The 20,123-nt window shown below is 39.0% G+C and overlaps 1 pseudogene; it reads right to left on the bottom strand.

Annotated features, from left to right (window-relative positions):
* Positions 1-1,033: 1,033 nt before the first annotated feature.
* Positions 1,034-20,123, bottom strand: part of LOC141548657 (casein kinase I pseudogene) — a 42,315-nt pseudogene continuing 23,225 nt past the window's right edge.

Raw genomic sequence — 20,123 nt, 5'->3', positions numbered from 1 at the left:
GATCATTGTTTCCTTGTATGACTAAAGAAAGTGTTAACAATACAGATTAAACTTAAGGGTTTTACATAAATTCACACACACACATATCCCTTGATCATTTACCAAAACACCTGGAATTCCTCTAAAAACATGGCTTGGGCTCAGCAGGAACTCAGGTTCAGGAATGAGGTCATCATGGGATTGGAGGCCTGAAAGGTAACCAGAACAACAGCAGTAGCATTTACATAGTTCCTTCAAGTTTGTAAAGTACTTTATGCTTATTTTCACAACACACTTGGTTTAAACAACATGCCCATCAGCGACATCTCCAGTGAAGGAGCAGACCCAGCAAGAACACTTCAAGGATGTTATCAGCAGCATGAGATGTGTTACCCCGTTTCATGTGTAACCTGGCTACATGTGTTTGCCACATGTGTTTCTCATGTGTAATCCTTATATATATATATATATATATATATATATATATATATATATATATATATATATATATATATATATATATATATATATATATAAAAATGTATGTATGTTAGCTCTTGTTGAAGTCATGAAGTCACTAGGTCTTATATTTAATTCATGTCAATTCTGTTTCAGTGTCACATGTGTTCCTAAAAAGCATCTTACGGTGCAAAATTCCATAAAAAAGAAAAAGCCCATAGGGTTTAAGGGAAAATGGGGTTAGAGGCACAATACTTAATTTCATCAAAAATACATAAGAATAACGATGGCAACCTAATAAAAACAACAGCACCCCTTAAATGGTCAAGAACTACGTAAGTAACTGCGGCAGAGAGGGTCGCCTTGCTCCCGACTCCCGCCTCAGGTTCCCACAGGCCGAGTCACCAAAGGTCGGACAAGCCTCAACTCCAGGCCGCGGATGCAGCCTACGCGGGAACCTTTGGAAGCGACCAAGTACGCCGGTCCCCGGAAATCCTCCGCCGCCGCCGGGTCCTCCTCCGCGGGGTCCTTCCTCAGCGGGGTCCTCCTCCGCGGGGTCCTTCCTCAGCGGGGTCCTCCTCCGCGGGGTCCTTCCTCAGCGGGGTCCTTCCTCCGCGGGGTCTTCCTCAGCGGAGTCCTCCTCAGCGGGTTCTTCTTCACCGGGGTCCTCCTCAGCGGGTTCTTCTTCACCGGGGTCCTCCTCCGCGGGGTCCTTCCTCCGCGGGGTCCTCCTCAGCGGGGTCCTCCTCCGCGGCTTCTTCTTCACCGGGGTCCTCCTCCGCGGCTTCTTCTTCACCGGGGTCCTCCTCCGCGGCTTCTTCTTCACCGGGGTCCTCCTCCGCGGGGTCCTCCTCGAACTCTGAGCGAATTTAGCAGAAGGGTCAGTTGTTGGTTTCTTCCGCTGTTTCTTGAGGAAGAGAGCGCGCAGAAGGCCGCCCACAGCGCTGGACCCAATCTGCATTTTAAAAGCAGAGGGGATTATAGTATACAATTTCTGAAATAGTGTGGGAAAGCCTGCTGGCGAGGCAATTAGGAATAGAGGTTGGAGTCCCGGCTCTCCCGCCTCATCAACTCTGCCTCCCACTCTTCCGGGTCTTCCGGACAGTCCCGTAAACCCAGACTTGACCCTGGTGATGAGCCCTCTTTAAGACTGAAGGAAGAATAACGGCACATTTGACCAGGATTGAGAAGCTCCAAGCAGCCAGATAAAGTAGGCCATGTGGCTTCTGCGTGCCAGGAGCAGTTCTAGAACCCAGAACAAAGCGCTTGATTCCGCCTCATTGCCGGATGGAGATGTGCCCGGGCCTATGTATGTATGTATGTATGTGTGTGTGTGTGTGTATAAAATAAATACAGATGGGGAAACGGTGTAAACATGCGATGTATGGATTACTTTGCATGAGCATTTCTGCATGTGCATGCACACAGCTGTATACAGACATATGTTTGGATATGTGGTTCTGAGTGCATGTGTGTATAGCTGTATATTATGGGGATGTGGTTCTGTGTATAGGATGCCTATGCTGCATGCATTTCAGTACTTGTCACAATGTCTGGCACATAGTTATGTGCTCAATATATATTTATGGATGTGTATGGATGTGTCTGTGCATGTGTGTGCATGTCTGTGTGTCTACATGCTCATGATCTGGGTGTGTGCGTGTATATGTTCATATCCTATGCATCTGTAAAATGAAGTTGGCCAAGTTGGTCTCTGAGGTCCCTGCCAGCTCTGGATCTGGGATGTGGTGATCCTGCATAGATCCCCAGGGATCCTTATGGTCCCAGTGCACAGGCCATGTGGCTTGTCAAGTGAGGGCCCCCCCCACCCCCCCAGAAAGAGACCATTGGTATCATTAGAAATGCCCAGAACTGAATGTCAGACTCCTAGATACTGGTATCTGGGACAGTTGAGGTAATCATGTTTCAGGATTTTCTTAAGAGTTTTGTATGCATTATTTCATTGCATTTAGTTTAGTATGTTAAAGTTAAAACTAACTTTAGAGGTCATGGAGTCTGAATGAGCAACTTGAAGTTTAGAGACATGTTATAGTAATGTTAATATTTTATAGATGTGGAGAGGCCATGGGGCTTAAGAAACTTGTGCTTACAGAAGGAGAGTGGAACTTAAGATTTCTTGATTTAAGTATGTGATGCCCTTTCCTTTATACCACATAGTGGGACCGGGAAGAGCTATGGAGACCTTCAACGTAGCCCACTTCTTCTAGTAAACAGTCCTATTCACTATTCCTATTCACTATCTTCCTCTGCTATCCCTCCCTTTTCACATTGTTCTCTGAACCCCACTGTTGTGGTGCAGTGAAAAGATTAAAGGATTTTTAAAATCAGATGATCAAATGACATCTCTGCCATTTACTCTCTATGTAAGTTTGTCATTGTTCAGGCCTTTCGATCTGTCTGACTCTTCATGATCTCACTTCACATTTTCCTAGCAAAGACATGGGTGCTTTACCATTCCCTTTTCCCTCTCATTATACAGATGAAGAAACTGAGGCACGCAGGATGAAGTGACTTATCCAGGGTCACACAGCTATTAACTGCCTAAAGTTGATTTGGAACTCAGGTTTTCCTGATTCCCAATCTGGAGCTCCCTTCACCATAACAGCACCTGGAAGCCCACTATTACACATAACCCACGTAACCTACCCTTTCATAAGTTTTTAAAGGTAAAGAAGCCTGAGGCCCAAAAGTTTGAGAATCACGAAACTAGATGATTTCTAAGGTTCCTTCCAGCTGCAAATCTTTGATCCTATGAATGCAGTGCCTACTAGTGACTAAATGAGATAATATGTAGAAAATGTTTTCTAAACTTTGAGGCAGTGCTATATAAATATCAATTATTATTATAGATGCTTAGCTAATATTACATAGATTCTTGCTAGGTATTTTTTATGTTATTTTAATCCTTAAATATTTCATCCATCTCTGAAAAAAATGTCTTTCATCCATCCAAGCAAGAAAAAAGTATTCATTTTCCCCCTAAGCCATACTCTGTGGCAGTACATGAAATTTTGGTACACTAAGAGCTTATTGCATCTAGAGGTTAGCTTCATACAAATAGCAGGGCATTGTTTCAAACTGCTCACTCCTGAAAGAAATGCTTTGATTCAAATCACTGGTGATTTATTTTTTAAGTGCTCCTTCTGAGGCACATTTCCCAGATTTTAGAGGCAGCGTGTTGCCACTATAATCACTATATGGTGCTGAAATTAGAATTGGGAAGCCCTGCATTTAAATCCCACCTCTGATGCTTATTATCTGTGTGACCCTAACAAAGTCATTTAACCTTTATGTGCTTCAGAACACATTCTCAGGATTACCTACCTTGTCACAGAAGCATCTGCTTTGGTGAAAGGAATTGGCACTCCAGGAGTTCCCTCGCTGAAGAAATCTCTGGTCTCGTACCATACTCATTTGTTCCTCAATTTCACAGCCAGTCATTTTTAACTGTTCCCCCAATCTTCCTAAATTATTTGTACACACTGAAGTCACTGACCCCCCAAGTGTGGTTTTGCTTTTATCTTAGGTCTTTGATAGAACTGGACAAAGGCATCTGATGTGTATGAGATTGCCCTGGGTGACAGGAAACAAAGGGGTCTCCTTCCTCTTAAATTGCTAACAGTTTATTAGGGGAGAGATACATATTTATGTATATACGTGCGTATACTTCTTTTATGGACTTATCTGTGTTAGAATGCCACAATATAGCTCTCTATAAGTTATTTCACCCCTATATTTCATTTTAATGTTTCATCTCAGTTTCTAATATAGGAAATAGTTATGGGGCCCCTTATTTTTCTGCTTGACTTATTTCCTAGTGTTTTCTAGAAATCAGAACCTTTAATGGTTCAATTGCCCTCCTTTTCGTTTTTCTGAATAGAATCCATTTTTTTGAAATTTAGCTTGATCAAGAAATGGTTTATAATAGTTGAGCTAGCTGTTGGGAAAGTGGATAGAGTGCTGGACTTGGAGTGGGTAAAACCTGATTTCAAGTGTTGTCTCAGATACCTTCTGGCTGTATTACAACTGGTTTGCCCAGTTGTAAAAATGAAGATAAGTATAGCACCTATCTCCTGAGGACAAAATGAGTTCACATGTAAAGTGCTTTGCAAACTTGAAACCGCTCTATAAATAAACCACTTTATTATTATTATTAATAATAATATTTTTCTTTTAGTTTGCCCCTCAGACTTCCAGGCTATATTTGATTTCTATTGGTTGTAATCACCTATTATGACTACATGGCATAGAAGAAGGCTGTTGTGTCCTTTCTTTTGAAGACCAGCTCCCCTCAAAGTGAGGGAACCTATCAATGTCTTTCTGTAAATGTGGCACTTAGAACACAATACTCTAGAAATGATCTGATTTGTTGGGCAGAGAACAGAATACCACCACTTCCTTATTCCTGGAAGCTAAGCTTCTTTTAATATAACCCCAAATTGCATTAACATTCTTGCCTCTTTTGGCTCATAATGAGTTAGCAGTGCATTAAAATTCCCAGATCTTTTTCAAATTACTGTACAACTGTTCCTCTTCCTTCTCATAGTAGGCACACGGATTTTCTGAACTGGAACACAGTTATTCCTATTACATGTCATATAATAACCATTGTTCTAGCTCATCAAGTTTGGTTTTAGGGAGGATTTTTTTTTTTATCTTTTTTTTGGATCCTGACTCCCGCCAGTATCTCGTATTAGCTCTTCCTCCCAAATGCATGCCATCTGTACATTTCACAAGTATGCTATCTGTGAACTTGTACAAAATCACACATATAGTATGTATCAGAGCTGTGATTTAAACCTTAGGCCTTCTACCTCCAAATTCACTGGTCTTTCTACTATTTTGGGAATCGACTTATTTAGGACTATGCTCCTTTATATGAAAGGGATAATTTCTTTTTTTATATACTTCTGCCATTCAGACATACAATAGTGACACAGATAATGTACATAAATTCCTTTGAAAACTTAAATGTGCTGTGTAATTTTTATTATTGTTCTTTATCATTTAAGAAAAAAAATTTGAACAACCACTTATTTATGCTGGCTAACCACCACTTGTTTATACTGGTTAACTGTGCCTTCTCCATCTCATACTGACCAAATTGATTTGCAGAATGAGAGTATAAGTACCATATAAGTGCTATTAAATTTCACATTACCTAAGTGTTCTAGCCATTCTTAAATGAATGAATGAATGAAAGAATGAAAAAAAAAGTATTTGTTAAATGCTAACCATGTGCTCAACATTATATTAGGTGCTGGAGAGAAAACGAAATATAATATATAGTGAAAATAAAATATAACATAAAAGTGAAATAGTTCCTGTCCTCAAGGAAGTTCTAATAAGGGAGTTTAACACTTAAAAGAGAGTGATACTCTGTGGCTATCTTAGCAATATTGAAATGATCCAATCCAAAGGGCAGTTAGGTACTTTCCAGAAGCAACATTAATACCAATTAGATTATTGTGCCCTGAGCAAGAGGAAGAATGGAGAAAGAGAATGGAAGTATGGAACATGGTAATTTAGCTGGATGGAATGTAAGGTGTGATCTGGTCCAGGATCACCTATGTATCAGGTACTAGATAAGTCTGCAGTTGCTCACTAACTCAGTTGATAACTCACTGACAGCTGAGCCCTAGGACAGGACTGCCAAAGCTAGGTTGATTTATTCCTCCAGGGACTGGGAACATGGTTTCTGGAATGCCCTGGTAGGTTTTATTGCTCTTACTTCCGCTTATGGATTATAACATTTATAATTTGTATTTACTTATTTTATGGGTAAAGGTTGACACCAACACATGTGTAATACAATATTCACATAAAATTAGATGAATCCTATAGTTTAAAAAAATCCCCAAAAAACAAAAACAAAGACAAAAACACAGGCATAGGAGACCAAAAGAAACAAACAAACACTTGAGTGAGAAGTTAACTTTGCAAAAGGTAATTAACACACTGCTTGATACAAGCCAATAAAATCCAAGCTCTTCACACTTGAATAGCTTTAATGGTATTTTCTATGTGACTCACAAGGAAGTTAAAAGAGAGAGGGAGACACACACACACACACACACACACACACACACACACACACACACACACACACAGAGAGAGAGAGAGAGAGAGAGAAAGTACTATCTTCACCCAAGTAGAGGATTTGTGTTTTCTTCCACAATCATGATGAAAATAGATTAAAGTGAGGTGGAGAATGGAGGCAATTATATGATTTAAGATTATTTAAGTAATTCAGGCAGAAGTGGGTCATTTGCAGGCTGTTGCTGTTGTTTTTTGCCTGAATTGTCCAAATAATTGCATCTATTCTCTTCCATACTCTGTGATAGATTGACATAAGGAACTTCCCCACCAAAGTCGGCCTGTTACTATTCGAGCCTGGCACTGGGGTCCCACCAAAGAAGGCCAATTACAATGTGGAATTCAAGTAAAAGCAATTTTTATATGAATTATCCAGATAATGGTATTCCACTCTAGTGATTTGGCCTTGAAGTATAGCAGGAGTGTTGGAAAAGAAGGAAATTATGGGAAGCAAGCTGTTAAGAGAACAAAAGCAGGCACCAAGCTACAAAGGATATCCACCAAACTCTAAGGGAGAGAACTGCTGAGGGCTGAGCATGCATATAGCACTGAATACCTTTTTCATTTGGGCGCTTTCTCTAAATTGGGATCTAAACCGCTTTCCCATTGGCCTCTGGCAATTGGATTTTGTTTTGACATGCTGCAGTCTGGAAGAAAACGTGTTCCCATGACATGGTGTTGATTGCAGCTGTTTGATGATTGTTACAAGTTCATCTCAATGTTCTCTCACAAATATCTCTGATACTGCCAGCTTCCCAGCTTTTCTGTTCAATATAATTGTTTGTTGGTTAAATGTTCTTCCGTCTTTCAGAGTAGCGCTGAGGAATTTGTTAGAGGAGACCAAGAGTCTGCCAAGTGGTCATTTCAGTTCTCCAAGACACCTTCAGGAAGTCTGTTCAGCTTCCATTGACCTTCAAGGAAGCCATACTACAAAGATCTTCATGACACTGATATAAATAGATAACAAGCACTCACCAGCACAAGACTCCTGAGTAGATTTCTTTGGTATAGAGAAGAACCCCACTCTCCCCCTATTACCACCACCAAATAGTTCTACCTGTAATGCATCAGGACTCCAACATTAGGGGGAGGGAAAGGAAATCAAGGCAGAAGCAAAAAGAAAAGATTTTCTAGGATTTTCCCATTTTTGAGACTTGATCAATTAATTATCCTGGGCCCAGGGATACTCAAGTGGCTCAGGGTGCCAAGTGATGGCATTTTTTAAAAGAAACCATCTCAAAATGCATTCCAATTAAAATGGGCTTTCATTTTTATTTTATAAACATTTGGGGAAAATCTCCTTGTCGACTGTCATTTCACACGTGCAAAAAATGTACCCATATTCAACTGTTTTGTTTGTTACAAAAGCTTCAGATTCAAACCTTTTCCAAACAGATGGCTCTTGCTTTGAAAGTGGGTAAATTATGGCTTTGACAAACCCTAACGCTTGGGATGGTTGCCACCAGAAAGAATCAACTCTTTTTAGAAAACTAAAAGAATATAGAGAACAACAGAGCACATTAAATATTAAAACTAAATTTTTGGCCCTCTTGTTATCTTATCAAAAAATAACAGAAAAAACCCAAAAATCTCACTCTGCTCTTTCTTATCTTGGCCTCCTGGCTTTGGGTTGGCAAGCCCCATGTTTCTGAGTTTTAATTGTCCATCAACGGTATGTTTCCAAATTTAATCTACGATTTGGCAGGAGAAGCAACTAAACATTTGTTCTCTTTCTTTTGGATACAGTTGCAATCAATTGGATGCACAAATGGCAAGAAGGATGCTACAGGGAATCTCTGCCCCATCATGAGAAAGCATTGGGTATTTTGACAAGGGCATGGTAGGTTTTACCGAATCAAAACAAAACAGCCAGAGCACAAAAAAAGAGAGAAAGAACATGGCCAAAATTTCCACAAGCATGAGGTTGGCAATGTGGTTTTTTTCTTAATACCCTCCAAATTCCTGTTTCTCATTAATTCTGGAGAGAGTCAAGCCAAAGGGATAGACAGGGATGTCAGACTCGAAGGCTAAGATAGGCAGGTAGAGAGAACTGAGAATTCTTAAAAGGCATCATTGTGGTTTAGTGGAAGTAACAGCAGGACTGTAATTCAGAAGACCTGAATTCTAATCCCAGTTCTGTTGTCATTACTAATGATGGACGTTTCTACCCCATTCTGGGTCCTCTATAAAATGAAATTGGACTATACAATAGCTAAGCTATAATACCAACACGTGCTAATATCCTTTGGTTCCATGTGTAGGTATTGTCTGATTTTCCCAACAACCAGGGCACCAAGGATGGGAACTTCACATGGGAACCCAGCATAGTTCTCAGAAATTATAGACTGACAGTAGGCTCAGATTCACTAACTGCTCCAGACATTATTTCTAAACATACTTAGTGCTTCAGTGGTAGTATGATCTCAACAATGTAGTTACTCCATCCAACAAAGCCAATTCCAACCTAACCTGTGTAACTCTTGTCTTTGTCCTTCAATAAATCCACAACAGAGAGATAATCCAAAACATCAGGGCCCTTCGTCTGCATCTCTTGACTTTATGTGAATATCACTTGACTCATATGGACTGTCCAGTGGTTATCTCTTGTTCATAACCCATCCTTTTATCTGGTCATATATTTCTCTAAAGACAACCTTAACTCTACTTCTCCTATAAAAAAACCTCTCAGCTGGAATGTGTTTGTAATCTGTCCCAGCCCACTGTTCATCTCTTTATTGCCTTTTGGGTGACCTACAGCTTCAGTTATTTGGAGACTGCGATATTCCATGACAGCCCTACATTGTCACCCGAGGACTATTGGTGTTTATCCTAAACAACTTGGGATGCAAAACAAAATGTACTTGACATTATGGCATATGAGGTCGTGCTGAAATTCTCTCTGACATGAAACAAAAAAATCAGAATCAAACATTTGACAGATTTAGGGGAGTTCTCTAATAGTCAGGGGCAAAGTAGTTATTTAATTGAGGACAAGGCAATGAAAGAAAAGTATATTGAGGCTTTGTCTACACAGCCAGTCAATTCAGTAATAGAGATAGATTGACTTATTTCTGTGTTGAATTTCCCCAGAGTTACAGAACGGGAGAGAGACTAAAGTAGCATACTGTCTGTCAATGAAATACACACATTTATATCTATCTATATCTAAATATATATACATGCATATATACGCACACATACACATATATATATACACATATATTATATATACATACACCCACATATATAATATATGTATGCATATTCTGTAGCTACAAAGTTTCCTACACTGACTAGAAACATGACTTCTGTTGTGTATAGATACATATATTGTATGTATATATATAATATGTACATATATATGTTTATAATATAGACATATGTGAGCATGTAATGGGGGAAGGGTTGGAGAACCCCTTAGTTGGGACTTAAAGGAAGCCAAAGAGGTCAGTAGTCAGAGCAAAGGAGGGACAGCATTCCAAACACTGGAGTCAGCTAGAGAAAATGTCCAGGGAAGATAAATGAAGTGTGTTGTATGTGAACTAGCCAAGAGACTAGTGGCATTGGATCTAATGGGCAAGGTGCAAGAAGACTGGACAGGTAGGAGAGGGCTAGATTATAAAGGATTTTGAATGCCAAGCAGAGCATTTTGTATTTGATCCTGAAGATGATAGGAAGCCACTGGAGTTTGTTGAACAGTGGGGTGACATGGTTGAATGTGTGTTTTAGGAAAATCATTTTGATTGCTGGATGGATAGTGGATTCGAGTGTGGAGAGACCTGAGTCAGGTAGATCTACCATCTGACTATTTAAGGAATTTAAGAGTGAGGTCTAGGGGTGGGGGCTAACACCAGGCTGGGGACGGTGTCAAAAGAGAAAAGGAGAAGTATTCAAGAGATATTACAAAGGTGAAATAAACATGCCTTGATGATAGCTTGGATATGAGGGTGAGGATGGGATATGAGAGATAGTAAGGAATCCAGAATGACTCCTAAGTTGTATGCCTGGAAGGATGATGTTGCCCTCTATAATAATAAGGAAAGGATGGAGTTGGGGGCAAGGGGAAGATGACGAGTTCTGTTTTGGACATATTGATATTTACTGTTTGAGATGTCTGAAAGACAGTTAAAGAACGAGATTGGAGGTCAGCAGAGAGTTTGAGGGATAATAGTTAGATTTGAAATCATCAGCCCAGAAATGGTACTTAAATCCGTGGGAACTAATGAAATTATCAAATGAAGTAGTACAGAGGGAGAAGAGAAGACGACTCGGGACTTTGAGGGGAACCTATGGTTAGAGGACATGATCTGGAGGAGAATGCAGCAAAGGAGACAGAAGGAGCAGTCAGATAGGAGAACCAGGAGAGAGGAGTATCCTAAGAACCTAGAGAAAAACAAATATTCAGGAGGAGTGAGCCACAGTGGGAAAGCCTGCAGAGAGGTCAGGTAGCATTTGGATTGAGAAGAAACCACAAGGTTTGCCAACTAAGAGATAATCAGTAATTTGGAGAGGAGCAGTTTCAGTGGAATGATGAGATTGGAAGCTGAATTTTAAAGTTAAGAAGAGAGTGGGAGGAGAAAAAGTGGAGGCCTCAATTGTAGATAGACTAAGAAAGTCATTTATCTTCTCATTCTATAGATCAGAAATAGATCTCATTCTATAGACCTGATCTATAGATCAGATATCAAACACAAAAGCTTGCATACCACAATACTCCTGAGCAGGACCAGAACCATATGTAATTGGGAAACAAGAATGTAATTGGGAAATATTTAACAAAATACATAAAAGTACAATAGAATATAGATAATGTTAGTGTCAATTTCCAAGCCATTCTTTAGCCTGCAGAGATCCTCATGTGAAATTAGTAGCCCTGTTTCTATTTGCGTTTGATAACATTGGCCTAGATGACTCCTTAAGACTCTAAGTTGCAGAGAAGGTGCTGATTTGCATTGGTAGAGGGAGTTTCTTTTTCTGAGAATTCCCTCCACCAATCTATAGACTTGAATTATGTTAAATACTTTATGATTTCATATAGACTTAATACATTAGAGAAGAACTGAATAGTTATCTCTCTTTCCCCCCTTCCTTCCTTCCTTCCTTTCTTCCTTCCTCTGTCTTTTCTTCTCCTCCTCCTCTTCCCCTCTCTCTCTCTCTCTCTCTCTCTCTCTCTCTCTCTCTCTCTCTCTCTCTCTCTCTCTCTCTTTCTCTCCCCTCCCCTCCCCTCCCCTCCCCTCCCCCACCTACATTTCTTTCTTTTATAGACTGGGTCTCCGTATTTTACTCAAGCTAGAAGTACAGTAGCCACTCATTAATCCAGTGCTCTTTGGGTACAGCAGCTTCTTTGACCTGCTTTATTTCTTATTTGGGCCAGTTCTCCCTTACCTAGATAGCCTGGTTCTCTCCTTTCCATCCCAAAGAAGCTCATTATATTGAATCTGGACTTAGTGCAAATCCTGCACTGCTTGGCTTTAGATCATCTGTAGCTCAGAAGTCCCAAATTCAAGCCATCTATGCACTTTAGCCCTCTCCCATAGCAAGAATTACCAGCATATGCTGCCATGCCAGGTGTAACATCATAACACAAGAGATCCATTGTCAGTGAATATGGAGGAAAGAAAGAAGACATATAGCCCAGAGGATACATTTAAATACTCCTTTCTGGTTTCCTCCTCTCCTCCATTACTGCTGAGGCCTTGACTGAAACTTTATCATTTCTAAAAATGTAATGTTTCCTATCTCACTCAATGCTATCTTGCTATATTGATTGTCATGAAGGCTGATAACAGCTCATTCTTCATAATAATGGAGAGCTGTTGGGAGGATCAAATGAAATAATACATGTAATATACTTTGCAAACCTTAGAGTACCTTATGAGGGTCAGTTGTGATAATGAAAGCAGTAAGGTTATGAGCTAAAAGAACTGATGAATTTTTTTCATTGAAGTCAGTGGCTCCCAGACTTCCTCTCCCCTCTTCTCATTGTTCTGTTTCCCAGGGTTTAACCTTTTCCTCTCAGTACCACCTTCAGGATACACCTTTCTTTCCTTTATGATTACCCTAGTGCAACCGTATTCCAATACTAGAGAGAGCAGCAGCAGAATTGAATAGGTGGGCAAACATTTTTCTATCTCAGGGCTTCTTAACTTTTTCCACTCATAATCCCTTTTCACCTGAGAAATTTTAAAGTGATCCCTGGTATAGCGGCTTATAAAATAGATATACAAATCATATGTATACATTTTGTTTGTATTTACTGGTAATAAATCATAATTTCATGCCCCCACCTTCTGTTCTAAGACCCCATAAGAAGCTGGAATCTAGACTGTAATTACAAACTTTCCTTGATTACATTACAATTAAATAAATTGATCAAATAAATTATTAAGAATATTTTCTCTTTATAGGACCATTGTTGCTATTGTTGTTGTTGCTGCTGCTGCTGCTGTTTGACGGGAAAAGTCAGGACCTATCTGTGAATTTTATTGTTAGAATTAGAATAAGAACTTCATTCATCCAAATAGACAGCTCATCTATAGCTTTCAATCCCAGAATGGTACATGAGACATTGAGAGATTAGAGGATTGATCTATGGTCACCCAACTAAAGGAATAGAACCCAAGTTTTCCTGAATCCAAAGCTAGCCCTCTATCCACTATGCCACAATGTCTTTCATATAGACCTATATATACCCACCAAAGTCTTAGCAACAATGACGGCATAAAAGAACTACCTCCCAATTAAAATGAGATTTTAATAAAATCTTTCATTTTGTGGAATTCATCCATGTTGCTGGGCTATTATGAAAGGCTTGCTATCTTCTTAATTATATATTACAGTATTTAGAGGACTGGAAATCAGAAACTTGAATGGAAAATTCTCTCCAGACAAAACTTGGCATTCATTCTACCCCAATAGAAAATGTTTTTACAAATTTTAAAATCAAATCAATTCAACTCTTTTAGAACAAATAATATGCACATTTGAATAGTAGCATTTGTGCTATTTGGGGACCAAAAAAAGTATCCTGTGATTGGAGGGTGCCAGATCAGCAGTTTTCTCTTGGAGAAACAATAGGGTGAAAGCCTGGTATACCACATGCTATTTTCAGCCCTGTGACTTCCTTAAAAACATAGGCTTTTCAAGCTGAAAGGAATCTTCAAAGTATAGTCCTCATTTAACAGACAGAAAAATGAATTCCCAGGGAAATAAAGGATCTTCCTAAGACTAGGGAAGTCAGGTAATGTAAGACTTTAAAATCTAGGACTGCAGCTTCTCCAGATATGCTATGGAATGAACGGCAATACTTTTTATACTTACATCACCTGACCCCCCTGAAGTCCAAAAAAAGGATGTGACACAATAAATACACATTAGTTTGTTATAAGTGCATTAGAAGGGCACAAAGCGCTGTCTGAAGCCTAAGAGGAGTAAGGTTGTTAGCGGCAAGTGAGATGAGAGTAGCCTTGTTAGAAGAGGGCCCCCTGGGCTTGGGCTTTCTCTAGAGCCCAGCTTCTTAAAACTTTTTCCACTCATGACCCCTTTTCACATGAGAAATTTTTATGCACCTTTGAGTGTAGGTATATAAAATAGATACTCAAATCAAACATTTATTAAGAAGAAATCAGAATTTCTTGACCCCTCGTTCAGTTATGTGACCCTCTATGGGGTCACAACCCACAGTTTAAGAAGTTTTGCTCTAGAGAATGGTGAGAAATTTAACATGGGGAGGGAGATTCTTTCAAGCCTAGGGTATACAGTAAAAGTACAGTGAATGAAAAGTGCAAGGACATCCAAGGGAATGTGATTTGGCTGGTTTGGCTGCAAGCTACAAGGCTAAGATATAAGATAAGGCTGGAAAGTGAAGGTGGCAACAGATTATAGAGGACCTTGAATACCAAATAACAAAGGAATTTGAAATTTATTCAGTAGGCAATAGATAGCCACTAAAGATTTTGGAGTAGAGATGTCACATAACCAGATCTATACAAAGTATTAGTAACAAAACCAACCGCCGGCCTTAGATCACCTGAATAATTCAAATAGAAGCCTTCTAAAACCAGCATCTTCCTAATAATTGCCTATATTTTCTCCTTCACTTTGGATAAATAGGACCCACAAGAACAAACCAACCAATCCAAACATTACCCATCTGAAGTAAATTAATCCTTTCACCATTAACATCAAATGATTAGATTTAGAATCAAAGGGCTTTCTCAAAAGGCAGAGCAAATTTGATCCGAAGGATTATAAAATAATCATTCAGTGATTCAGGCAAAATCTTACTTGCGCGTCCAAGAAATTTGGGCAGAAACAAGGGGTATTGCTTCATTTATCCAAGTAATTGTGGGGATTTGTTAAATAAAAGGGAAAACTTCTTAATAATTAACTCACAGATTGTCTTGGCAAGTAGTGAGTTCCTCATCACTGGAGGAATCAAGCCAAAACTGAATGGGCACTTCTAAGGGATGTTATTAAGAGATTAGCTAACAGATAATATGACCTGGGAAGGCCTTTCCAACTTTGTGATTTAGAGATTTGATTGTTTATCTGCCCTCCAGATAATCTCAGGTGATGATACAATTATTCACCATAGATTGAATTCCATATTCTCACTTTTTAAAAATCTCAAATAAGAAAATGCAATATCACAGCACATTGTTGTAAATCATATACTGTACAGTTATCTAAGGGCATGCTGAGCCTAACGATTCCAAATTTCTCTCGAATTTTTCTCAAAGCTATTAACAATAGTGAAACCCTCCCCTTGATTCAGCTATTTGGTTGAATTTTCAAACAGTTTCACACCAAAAGTCTAACTAAGGAAATTGCCCAATAGTAGGAATTAGCAAGGATAAAGGCATTTTGTCTCAGCAACCAGGTTTCCTTTTCAGTCTGAGAAAAAAGAGTGCTTAAGCAACCTTCTCCCATGAATCCTATATGCTCATTTTCCTTTTGTTCCAGAGACCTGTGATCCAACGCTATGAGCTACCACCAAGTTCCTTTATTGCAAATGTCAATGAATTAAGAAGATGTGCAGATTGAACTGCAAAAGTAAATGAGATGTTAAGAGCAACAAATTCCTTAATTAATGAAACGATAATGTTCAGTGCAGGGTGCTAATAGTATAGTAAGAATTATTTCAACAATTAGCAGATTTTATACATTTAACCACAGGTGCTATATATTAAATACATTTTATTACTATAGTAGGTGACTTTAATTAATAATAAGAATAAAGGGTGGGATATATAAATAATTAATTCATTATGAACAATGATCAAAGTAAATAACAATTATAAATAGTTAATAAATCCCATTCCCCAAAGTAACTCATCAACATAATAACTTCCTATAATATTTTGGCTCCTGCCTTCCCCAAGAAGGTTCCTTCGTTGATTTTACTTACTATAAGCAATTATACATTATTGAAATATACAATTATTGCTATACATAAACTATTCCATGGTGAGTCAGTAAGTAATGCCACAAGTAATTTATTGAAGAAATGAAGGGAGTAGTTGAGGGTGCCATAAGAGGCAATGGAAAACCATAAATTAGTTCTCATCTTGAGCAGACTCCGTTGTTCAGCCTGTTTCTCCTTTTCTGGCTTGAAAGGGCAAAGCTGAGCAAGAGAGAACACTCTTTATGCCTTCTTCTTATTTCTAGTTTGAATAGAGAATCAATGAAATGAAGCCAGTAGTGTATTCAGACCCTGCCAGATCTGACATTTTCTTGCATGCTTCTGGCAGATAACACTTAAAAAATAATGGAAGGAACTCTTTGTTTCTGGGAAATTTTCTAGGATGGTATTGTAATCCCCACTGATCATATGGGAAAATGGGCTCTTCAGGCTTAGAGGAAGGAGTTTGGTTTTCGCTGGCTCCGATTGGAATTGTTCCTTCTCTGCTTCCAATACCCCAAATGCCACTATTAATGTTTCTACTTATCTTTCAGGTAAAGACTTTATTTGTATATACCTTAGCAAAGACCTTGACCCAAGGAAATTCAATTTAAGTCATTTTCTGGTTTCACGTTACTGCTCTTCAGTCATTTTGCAATCCTGTCTCACTCATGACCCCATCTGGAGTTTTGTTCTATCTTGGTTTTTTGGCAGAGATACCGGGGTGGTTTGCCATTTCCTTCTCCAGCTCATTTTACAGATGAGGAACTGAGGCAAACAAGGTTGTGACTTTGTAGAGTCATACTGCTAGTAAGTGTCCAAGGATGGATTTGAACTCAGGAAAATGAGCCTTCCTGATTCTAGGCTTGGCACTCTAGACACTCGAGTGTCACCTAGTTGCCCCGCTTCATATTAACCAAAGCTTAAGGATACTAGGTTCTCTATTCATATTTGCAAAGTAAGCACATAATTGCCAAATCCCTCTTAATTTGATACTATGTGGACAGATCCTCTTTTAAAGAACAGGTAGAGTTAGGTCTCTTACATTATTCCTTCTTTGGAGTTTTCGATAATATATTGCTTTCCTGATCCCTCCCTTCCTGCCCCAGCAAAGCCACAAAGCAATTATACCAATCCTACACCACACATACAAGTGAAAATGAGAAAATTCAATCAGGGGTATACACATATCAACATAATCAGTGTGCTATAAACCACTCATGTGAATGAGAGGCTGATAATTTTACTTTTCATTTAAAGATACATTTAAGCACAACCAGGGTAATATCACCAGAATTAAAATGACAAATGTGAAACTAAATATTCTGCATTTGAAATATTTGCACAATCTTCAGTTCTAAGCTATCCAAACAATTTCTCATCTGTGAAACTCTGATAAAGGAGAACTACTGGCTCCCAAGGCATCCCTTGAATAGTTCTTATTGGCTTGAAACATTTCCTTTTTGTTACTGTTCAGTCATTTTTAGTCATGTCCAACTCTTCTTGACCCCATTTGGGTTTCCTTGGCAAAGATACTGAAGTGGTTTGCCATTTTTTCTCCCTCTGGTTTTACAGATGAGGAAACTGAGGCAAACAGACTGAAGTGACTTGCCCAGGGTGACACAGCTAGTAAGTGTCTGTGGGGAGATTTCTTTTTTTAATAGTATTTTTATTTTTCAAAATACATGCAAAGATAGTTTTCAGCATTCACCTTGGCACAACCTTGTGTTCCAAATTTTTCTTCCTTTCTGCCCCCCTTCCCCAAGATAGCAAGCAATCCGTATAGGTTAAATGTGCAGTTCTTCTAAATAAATTTCCAAATTCATCATGCTGCACAAGAAAAATTGAGGGGGGGAACATATGAGAAAAAAACCAGCAAACAACAATAAAAGGTGAAAATACCATGTTTTAATCCACATTCAGTCTCCGTAGTTCTCTCTCTGGATGCAGATGGCTCTCTCCATCACAAGTCTATTGGAATTACCTTTAATCACCTCATTGTTGAAAAGAGCCAAGTCCATCACAGTTGATTGTCATATAATCTTTATGTTACTGTGTACAATGTTTTCTTGGTTCTGTTCACTTCACCCAGCATCAGTTCATCTAAGTCTTTCCAGGCTTTTCTGAAATGAACCCACTCATTTCTTAGAGAACAATAATATTCCAGTACATTCATATACCATAATTTATTCAGCCATTTCCCAACTGATGGGCAGCCACTCAATTTCTAGTTCCTTGTGTGGACAGATTTCAACTCAGAAAATTGAATTTTCCTGACTCTAGGCCTGGCTCTCTATCCATTGCAGTGCCACCTAGGTGCTCCTAGTTTTTCCTTACTTGAAGCCTAAAATGTGTGATTGCTGCCCATTGCACTCAGAGCTGAAAGGGCCCTTAGAGACTATATAATCCAACCATTAACCTGACCAAGAAACCTCTCACCAATATCTCTAGCAAGTGGCTATTTAGGCCCCACGTGAAAATCTCTACCTGAAGGAATACAGCAATAAAAAGGACTTGACCCCATAAATGGTATATACAACTAAAAACGTAAAGAGAACAATGACAGCAGCCGGGAGAAAATCAAAACTGGACTTCTATAGATGGAACCCTCTATCTGAATTGTGACAAAATCTCCCAGTGTCATATATCACAAAAATAGATCCTAGAAAAAGGATCCTTATACAAGAGGGATGATAGATCTCATCAAAACCAGAAAGCTCTCATATCTAAATAGGAAGTTTTTTTTTATTTTTAATTCTTCAATGTTTAAATTAATTAATATTATGGCCTTCAGCATAGTTCCCTAGAGGCCCAAGTTCCTTCCTTCCAATATTAAATAGACTTGGCAACCATCAAGGCCTTCTCAGGTTATTGGACCAATAGCAGTGTCATTGATGAGGTATAACCAAATGATGAGGTCCAGCTAAGGGCTATTTAAATAAAAGTAAGATTAATTGAGGTCTAGTGGCAGGTTTGGGGTACAGGGAGTCAAATGGAGCTCCCCTGCAATCCCTTTGGATTCGGCGCAAGGATACAAAGTTAAATGAGGTCTAATGGCGGCGCAAGAGTCCCCTGTAAATGAATTTTACAGGCCCGAAAACCTAGATTGATAAATAAAAAGGTTTATTGTAGGGTTTGGAAGTAAGGTTAAAGTCTGGTTAGTAAAAGGTATTAGATAGAGAAAGAAATACACCAAAAGCGGCAGACAGAGAGTCTGTGATGCAAAGCATGGTGCTTACATGTTTTGACCCTCTGCAAAGAGATGATTCCATTTTGGTTCTTTTATTTGCTTGAAGGGGCCTATGGGTGGAGTCCCAGGTTGATTCCTCGAGGGCCAGAACCCACCAAGTGGGGGTTGGGAAACCTGAGCAATCATTAGAGTGGGGGCTAGGTACAGCCCAAATTAGCTCAGATACTGATCTCTCCCCTTGGAATACAAAAGGGTGGTTTTGACCAGATCTTGTAAATCAAAGGTCAGTTGGAGATCAGAAAGGAATCTTAAAGGGAGCTAGGCCTGCATCATCATCACAGAATTGAACATGACTCTGACACTTGGCACCAAGTGAGGTTAAATGTTCTTTTGTTCTCATTCAAGGTTTCTTTGTCAAATCAGAAGTGACAATTTTTTTCAACCGAATATTTCTTTTGTCTAGCATCACACTTCTTTTCCATCACTTCATTTTATAATTATGATACTCTGGGGTATAATTATGTTGTGAATAATGACTCTAATGTACTGTACAAGAAGTAAGATGAAACCTGTCTTTCTGACTTAAACTGCTGTACCATCTTATCGCTTCATTAAAAGTGAGTTATGTTACACCTTGTCAACAGAATACTCTAAATAAATGCATAGCTATGATCTTTGGCATTATTTTCATTTCCCATAATATTTATTTCACAATTACTATAAATCATATGAGGCAGTGAATTTCTAAGGGTTGCTCAACAGATCTCTGGAGGATCAAGTCCCCCAGTCTTTTGGCTCAGCAGCACCTGACTTGTCTCTCCCAGAAATAAGCTGCTAGGTCAATTGCCTGGGATTTTTTTCTGTGCTTATTGATTCTTCAAAAGGAATCACTTTTCAAAGTGATTTTAATTTTTTAAATTTTTAATTAAAATTAAAGAGAATCATTGTGCAGGATCTCCAGCAATGGGAGTAGTT

This window comes from Sminthopsis crassicaudata, chromosome X (genome assembly GCF_048593235.1).
Source record: "Sminthopsis crassicaudata isolate SCR6 chromosome X, ASM4859323v1, whole genome shotgun sequence".
Taxonomy (NCBI): domain Eukaryota; kingdom Metazoa; phylum Chordata; class Mammalia; order Dasyuromorphia; family Dasyuridae; genus Sminthopsis; species Sminthopsis crassicaudata.
Note: the sequence above shows the minus strand (reverse complement) of the source record. Positions and strands in the feature narration are given on the sequence as shown.